Below are 9,388 nucleotides of genomic sequence, written 5' to 3'. Positions count from 1 at the left end.
TATGTATTATATTTCTATATTATGTGGTTTGATATATTTTATTGCAGTTTTTATTATTTTAACATGTAATTTATATTTTTAATTAATTTGGGGTATCTCAAGTCCATGTAAAGACTCAGACTAATCACCAAATGAAGGTTAGCCCACAAATAGACTTTCTCTCATTGTATTCAAATGGGTTCTAAAACAAGGATCCATATCCGTATAACCTGACCAGGATAATTGTGGTTTAGTTTTGCACAGTAAGTAAATCAAATTTCAAATATGCTAGTGCTTCAGCTCCATCTTTTTACCACTCGATCACAATCACCCATTCAATTTATAATTTATTTTATTTGAATTGTTTTATCACTCAAAGCTATAATAATTGATTGATCTATTTGAGATGCATGATCCTCTTAATCTGAATTTCTCGTGTATGATCTGCTTGATTTACATTTGTTCTGTTTGATTTACATTTGCTCTGCTTGATCTACACGGTTTGAACCGTTTTTTAGGAGTCGAAACCTTAAGCTCTACGTGGCTTCATGCTGCTTTTGCACGGTGTGCGGTGTGCCGTAGTTCACGAAGCATACTACGTTTTTATATGCATTCAATCATGAACGAGCTTTCGAAAGATATGTTTCTTTACATTATTGATTATCGCGATAAGCTTTGCCTAATCACTAACAAACAAATCGTCAACTATTCTTAGTCTGAATTTTTAACACAAAATAGATTTAATAATCTGAAGAAATTCATGTAAAAAACTAGTCTAATTTCATGGACGAAGTCCGTGATGTCGAGTTCCTTTGGTTATTACCGTAAACTAATTCATGTAAAAACTAGTCTAGATTGTTTTTTTTTTTTTGGTGCAAATTTAAAACTAGTCTAGATTGTTATTCATGAAGTGAAGAAAAAAAACTTAAATCATCTAACTATTGATAATCATGCTTGCTTCACGATACACTAATTGGTAAAATAATGTGCAAGTATATATATAATTAAGGTTACATATGGGAACATACTTGACATATTTACATTATTCAATATTCATATCACTTATCCGTAATATTTTTTTTTTAATCCGTAGAGACTGGATTTGAACTCAAATTTAAAAGGTACAGAAAGACATTGAGGTGAAGAAATATATATGTTTGCATATTGATGCGCGTTGATGACATAGTAAAAACCCAAATGTGACCGATTGTGATTAGTTATATTACTGGTAAATTAATACAAGAGACTATTGCATATTGCATTGCATTGCCTCTCGTTTTCAAGTCAATATATATCAACAAAAAAAAGAAATATAATTATATAGATCTTATACGTCTTGACAAAACCGCCACACTCTTTTTCTAATACATTATTTGCAGCGTATACCATCAAGATAACCAAAGCATAAATACTAAGATGGTGTAAATCTCAAAGAACTCACACCAAACATTATAGTTTATATCCTGCATGTCACAGATAAAAAATATATAAGCTGAATTATGAGTTTTGGAAAAGTTGCTACGATACCATGTTACCGATAATAATTGATTCATCGTTCTCTGTTTATATTCATTGGTAACAAAAACATGAATCCAAATTTTAGCAAAAAAAAAAAAAAAAAAAAAAACAAAAACATGAATGTGCTTTATAATATTTAAGGTTTACAAATGTATAGGGTTCAAAAATGTTGTCACAAAATAAACAGTGATACGGGTAGGGTAGTGAGTTGTTGTGCAGTCTACATCATTTAAACCTTGAATGCTCTAAATATGTTGTAAAGACCAGAGAAAATTCGTACATCTCTTAATCACACCTTGACGCCTTCTTCTTTTGTGGCAGTCTTCGAAAACTAAATTTAAACCGTAACATTTTAACTAGTTTGAAATTAACTGGTCATCAGACCAAGAAATATCGCCAATTAAATCAACTTTAAACCCGTAAGGGTTGATATAACGATATATGATTTATTTTTAATGTTTAAACATGTCACAACGGCAAGTCGAAATTAGCTGATTGTAAAAAGAAAATAAAGGTGGAAAATGCCAAATCGAATGTCGATTTGTTCAAATATGTTTGTAGTTAACTAAATTCCAAACTGGTGGATCCAAAAGTTGCTAACTAGGTATTGCTTTAGCCAACCTACTGTTTGCGAATCTACAACAGAGCAAGTGTGTTCTTGGATTGATCAAATCTAACAAATAATATTTACCAATATTGTAAAAATCGGTTTAAACGACGTATAGACGTCTGTAAAAATGATTTTTGAAAGAACAATTTTCTATAATAGTGGTTTGAGCGTTAAAATCAATTTTGACGTCCGTTCAAGCAATAATTTCTACAAAACGCCTTTTTTATCGCTTACGACTTCTCGAAAAAATTGTTATTACACATTTCACCTACTTATAAAGATCTCTATATTAGGTTCATTTATTTCTGATGTATTGGGTACATATACTCGAGCAATGTACACCAATAGTGCCCCATGGTGCGCCACAATGGTTGCAACTTCCTTTATAACATGTAACGAACAGCAAAGCAACGATCAGATTTGTTTATGTTTCGTTATTATAATCATTACAAATAAAACTACTATATAAAACATGTGCCAAGATTTTGCAGGGATTGTCTCACTATATTCATCGTTTACAGTGAATGTCATGACTGGTATCAGGAGTAAAATAAAGAAGAATGAGACCAACTTCAATAAGACGTCGAAATATCAAAATAGTTTAATAAGACATCAAATTAGATGTAATTTCACTTCTAATAACATATCAAATTTAATACTATTTCGCCAAATTTAGTGTAATATTATTCATCATATTAAATATTTAAAATATATTTATTGTATTTTATTTAATAGTATAATATATAATATTATTTTGATGTTAAATTTGTATTATGGTTGGAGATTAAAAAGATATGACATCAAAACACCAAAATAAATATAATTTCAACAAAAAAAATAATGTATAGTTAAAGATGTTCTAAAAATAAAAAATGCTAGAAAAGATTAAAAAAAATAGTATGAATGAACGATACTATTCTATGAAACATCTGCTAACTTCATGAAGATTTTGAAAAAAAACTTTACTAGCCCATCTAGAAACCAGCAACCAAAGGATTCATAACGGCAGCGAAAGCACAACTCTCCTAAGCCGAACCAAAAACTCTACAAAAAGTAAACAAAAAAATTAGAGACCATTTCAATCTTCATATCACATAAAAATGAACAAGACCTTGTTAAAAAAAAATGAACAAGACCATATACTACATGTTAAGAAAAACGTCAATAGAGTCAACCCGAATAAGTTACAACCGCCATCACCCTACGAATAATACCAACCGTTTCAAAAAAAATAAAATAATACCAACCGTTCAAATATTACAAAATGATAACCATGGCCAAACAATAGCATTTTTGACGGTCCAGGGTTCGTGGACGGGGACCGAAAAGCCAAATCTAGGAGTCGCCTCCCCATTTTAATCCTCCACTAGAAACTTAATTAGAGCACTAAATTTTGATCCGCGCTTTAAAAGCGCGAAACTATTTTTTGTTGATAATTTGTTAATCCATCTCTTTGTTTACTTGTATGTTTAGACAAAATCATTTGTATATCGGTTTAGTTCCATTTTTTTGGTTTTATTCTAGTTTGGTTTTGTTTTCAATTTCTCGGTTCAAGAGCCAGAAGAACCATTTGGTTATTTATGAGTTTGGTTTTGTAATTTTGGTTTTTGATTTTTCGGATAAAAATGTTAGGAAACCGACAAAATATTGAGGTCAATTCTGGTTAGATTCCGTCTTTAGGATTATTTTCAATAATTTGGGTATGGCTAATAACTTTATAAACAATTAGTATGCTCATTTTAAATGTTACAAATTTTGATATTGTTAATTAATAGAATGAACTGAGAAATATTTTTATTTTTTTAATAATTATATAGGGGTGGACGTTTGGATACTATTCAGGTTCATTTTAGATCTATTCAGATTTTAAGATTTCATGGTTAAATATTTTAGTCCACTTTAAATATTTATAAATTTTAGTTTGGATTTGGTTCAGATTTTTATGGATGTGGTTATGACTTGGATAACCCGCTTATAATAGTTTGAAATTTATTATATATTTTAAAATTTCAAAATATAAAAATAATATATTAGATAAAAATTTGAATAATATATGTCAAAACAGATAAATTTAACATATAAATTGGTTTGTTTTGAATATTTGGACATAGAAACAATAAATATTTAAATTATATAGTATTTTGAGTATTATTTATCTACATAAAATACATAATCTATAATAATGTGTGCTCAGTATCATAAATATATTTGTAATGTCACGTACATAAGATTTTTTTATAGTTTCTTGTTTAATATTTTATTGGCATACTTTAAATAAATTTGCTAGAATAAAATATTTAAAATTCCGTTAGAACTAATATATATATATATATATATATGGCCGACATTTATAGATATACTTAATCCTAAAATGACTAAAGAAATCTTGATGGAATCGTAAATATATTTTCTAATAATACTAATATATTATTTCTTTTTAAAAATGATTAAAATAGTTATTAATTAATAGATAATGGAAATCTTATGTAATTATATGCAAAGTTTAAGGGGATTTAAAAAAAAATGATGTTGTTTTAATTGTATTGATGTGCAACGATAAAAACTAATTGAGTTTCTCCATAAAAGTAAAATAATACTCTTTTATATCATTTTAAGAAGTGTTTAAGGTTTTTACACAAATATTAAAAAAATCAAAATTTTATATAATTTCTTGATTAAATAAAAATATCATTAAATAAAACAAATCCAACCAATAAAAAAAATATAGTATGTTGTAATTAGTCACAAATTTCAGATAACATTAAATTTTATTTTGATTAGTGAGAACACCATTTAAATTGATACGGAATGAGTAACATTTATTTCTATAACTATATTTTAATTCCTTTTAAACAATTCTCCCACTGATAATGCTACAGCTGTACAAAAATCTCCTCTCTTTTGGATCAAATGGACTGGATGTTTTTTTTTTCACACTAAAAACTTCATTAACATTGCAAGAACATTGCAATAACTTATACAGGGGTGGGATACATTTTTGGGATACTTTCAAGCCAGCAGGTACAACACAATACCTCTGGAGACAAAAGCTAGCGGAATAAAGAACAACCATTCCCTAGAGACTAAACAAAACAGACCATAGAGACATAATCCTACTGGCTACTAAGAGAACAACAAGCAACAGAGATAAGATCACAAAACAATATAAGATATCCTATCAGTGATTTCTTCAAGAACATGGAGAGGTGAAGAGAAGCATAGCAACTGAAGCCGAATTATTGAAGATGGTCACCAACATAAACTCCTTCTATTGCTCTGGAGCATACCACAAGCCACGAGTTCAAACGCAATGAACCATCCAAGGGAGACGAAGAAACAACTTTACCATTCGAACACCCACGGCGAGAAGCGAGAAGGAGCGAAAGCCCCTTTTCCTTTGGAATGAGCCGGAGACTCCGTAACCACATGGGAACTAGCAAGAACTTACCCAGGGATCTATTCCGATGCAAGCAAACCAAGGAAAAGCAAACTCTCCAAGCAAGAATAAATCACCAACAGAAGCACACAAACGAGAAGCGCCAACAAACCCGAGACGAACTAAGCCAACAATCTGAGAAAAGGAAGTACCTTCAACCAAGGTGAAGGAGCCCTTTCTACGCTGATGATGGAGACACTGAAACCTGAGACCACACGATCCAGAAATCACCACGGCAAGGCCAAGATGGAAAAGATCCGCGACCACTTAAAATCTATTCTTCAATTTGGATCTGAAACCCTAGATCTACCTCTGTTTTTTTGAAGTAACCAAGCCAAAAACCACAAATCTACACAAACTACAGAAAAATTAAAGACTTAGGACAAGGCCGGACCGACGCCGTGGCTGGAAGAACCAATGTCGTCGGTCGGAATCTGAATCTGTCGGAGTTTAGACTAGAGAAAAGAGAGAGTTTTTGGAAGACAGATAAATGGGTTGTCTGCGGACTGGATGTTTTATATATACCTTTTACATATAACTTATTATATAATTTGATATTATACTAGCTTTTATAAATCATACCATTTTCTGAAACTTAAATCATACCATTTTGTGAGGAAATATATAGTTAGATACGATTTAATAACCCTATGTCTACCAAGAAAAATGACAATATCTCTTATGGAAATGAAAACAGTTTACTATTTGTTTTCTGCGTGCTGAATATTACTTGGCATATTGCTGGAGTATTGAACAGACGAAAACGTAGGTTGAAACAGTAATGTTATTTGTTAGAAGTCTTGGCATGTTTTATCAAATTTTTTTAAAAAAAATCTTACATTTTTTAAAAAAAATCTTAGCATATTATCTAATATTTAATGTAAAAGAGGAGAAATTTCATAAATGACAACTGAGTCTAGGGGCGATGGATTCCTGGGAAATGCCCGGCAAAGAGGAGTAGTTGATATAATACACAAGCCTCATAAAGTTGCACCTTTTCTATAAACAATCGTATTACTATAGACTATAGTATAAATAATTAGTATTTCTTTTAGTTGCTAGGGTATATTCACTGATCAAGAAGCAAACATTATTGCAAATGACATCACCATGTTGAACTGTTGACAGACTGATGTTCAAAGTTACAATTTAATAGCTTCTTTTGAACTTTTATTTAGAAGTTCCTGTCATTCAAATCGAAACATTAAACAAATAAAATAACTACAAAGAAAACATCAATTCCATAATACTCCCTCCATTTTTTTTATAAGTCGTTCGAGAGAAATTTTTTTGTTCCAAATTATATGACATTTTCGATTTTCTATGTGAAATTTAATAACAGTTAATATTATATGACCAATGAAAATATGTCTTCTATTTTTCATTGGTTGATTTGTGGTTATGTAAATAATTAAGATGTTTTTATCTAGAAAATATAAGAAATTTATGTTTTAAAGAAATATTCTAAAATGACTTATAAAGAAATTGGAGGGATTATTAGTTAGACCTCAAGATTATATTTGGTTTGGCTGCATACACAAATATGCTTTTTTACACAAATTAACTTAATATTTTCTTATATTATTTCCTAGCACATTGCACATATATAGTCTTTCTAACTACGAGTATCAACAACTAAATTGTGTTATGTCAATGATTAGCACATTAAACGAGAACATAAAAAATATTAGTTAAATGGTTAGAAAAAATATTCATGCGCTAGCTATCTTAATTTTTTAAAATCCATATATATATTTTATTAAAATAAAATCATGTCCAATTGATAAATGTTTGGTCTAATAAAATAATTTTTTAAATGATTATTTTATCAAATTAAATTAATATTAAATTTAAATATGACTACACAAAATATTTAAATATAGAATCTAACATTTTCAAAAAAAAATATATATATATATATATATCTGCTTTTCATAGAGCTGGTTATAATCTAGTTTCTATTTAAAATGTCCACTTTGATTATTACATTAAAATCGTGTAAAAGTTGTTGGATTATGGTTTCCATTTCCTTTTTTTGAAAAGAAAAAAACTGTATTGGAAAAACAAACATGAACCAATAGATTGTAGAGAGAATCCAAGAAAACATGTTTCAAATTTTCTCTAGAATTTTTATTCCAAATATGAGTTTTCAACCACGTAAAATTTTTAATAACACAAATGTAAATAACATGTATAATTATAAGCTCACATATTTAACAATTTCACCCAAGACGTTAAATTATGGTTTTCCATTTGAAATATGAGTTTTCAACCACGTAAAATTTTCTTCTTCTTTTTTGAACAACCACGTAAATATTTCAATAATACAAATGTAGGTAAGATGTATAAGCTTAATAGATCAAAAAAAAAGGTAAGATGTATAAGCTCACACATTTAACATTTTTACAAAGAAAAAGGTATAAAAATGTAAAAGCTCACAAGACTCTGAGCAGGCGAGAGTAAATACGTACTTCAAGACATCAGTGGGCTCGTACGTATGGGCTTGGCGGTGGGTCCACGTCATGTAGAATAGGAAACCGACAAAAGAGAAGAGAATAACCTAAAACGAATTTGTAAAAAGAGAAAATGACAGAAAAGACTGACGTCACGGCAAGAAATAATTTTGGCAGCTTATTAGCGCAAAAAAGTATCACTAATTAAAGATGCAGGGTAAAGTGTTTTTTGGGTGAGCGATATATTTTTTTTTTTTGATATTTCTGGTGTCTGGGCAGCCACTTTCCCAAATATCCTCTGAAAGGATCCAGCGCTCCAGCAGTAAGGATGTTAAATCGCTGTGGCCGGGTTTTCGAAGCTGGGTGAGCGATATATTTCCCTATGAAAAGTATTGTATAGCATTAGATCTCCAGCAAACTATGATATCATGCTAAAATTCTATGATTTTAAAATTGTAAACTTACTTCTCTAAATCGATAGTTCAAAACTTAATCATCCATAAACTTAATTGACCAATTTTAAACCAATGAAAATCTCAAATTATTTTTTTTATTAAAAGCCTGATTCACAGCAAAAAAAAAAAAAGATCCCCAGCAAAAAAAAAAGTTGATTCATCAACAAACATCTTTTTCACTTTTTGTTGATTCAATTTTTTTGATGAATCAGTTTTTTTAAATAAAAATAAAAATTAACTTTTCTTTGGTTTAGTTAGTTTAAAATTAAGCGGTTAATAGTAAACCGATTAAAACCATAATCTATGGACAATTAAGTCTCGAACTATAGATTTGGGGAAAAATAAGTTTACAGCTTTTAATTCATAGAGTTTTAGCACGAGGTTATAGTTTGGTATCTGATGCTATACGATCAAATTTTTTTTGGTGAAGATGTTAAATATGCTATACGATAGTTTTCGTGGAGAAATAGATTGTTTAGCTTTTTTTTCTTTAGATTTATAGTAAAACATTTGTAGGGTTCCAAAAGAAAATAACTTACAAAACTATATGCAATCTAACAGGACAAGAAATGTAATTTAAAATGAAAAATTTGGAATGAGATACTGCATTCGTAATTTGTTTTATAGTCCTAAACACAACACACAAGTGGGTTTCGCTAACATCGGAGCCTTGCTCAAGTGTGCGACGTTAACTTGTTAAAATATTTGCTTGCACGTATTCCTTAGCGCGTGTAAAGTGTAACACACTCCAAGGCCGTCTTGTTTTATGCCCTTTTGTTGTATAGTGTAAGAGAATTTGTTAAAAAGAAAAAAATTAAAGAGAATTTGATCAGAGAAAAAATAATGAAATTTAGAAGATATTTTTTTAATATATATATATATATATAGCACTCGTACTAGTCTGCCAATACTTCTATTTTATTGATTTATATGTAGC

The sequence above is a fragment of the Raphanus sativus genome, chromosome 9 (assembly GCF_000801105.2).
Source record: "Raphanus sativus cultivar WK10039 chromosome 9, ASM80110v3, whole genome shotgun sequence".
NCBI lineage: Eukaryota > Viridiplantae > Streptophyta > Magnoliopsida > Brassicales > Brassicaceae > Raphanus > Raphanus sativus.
The sequence above is the reverse complement of the archived record's forward strand: the minus strand, read 5'-3'. Positions refer to the sequence as shown.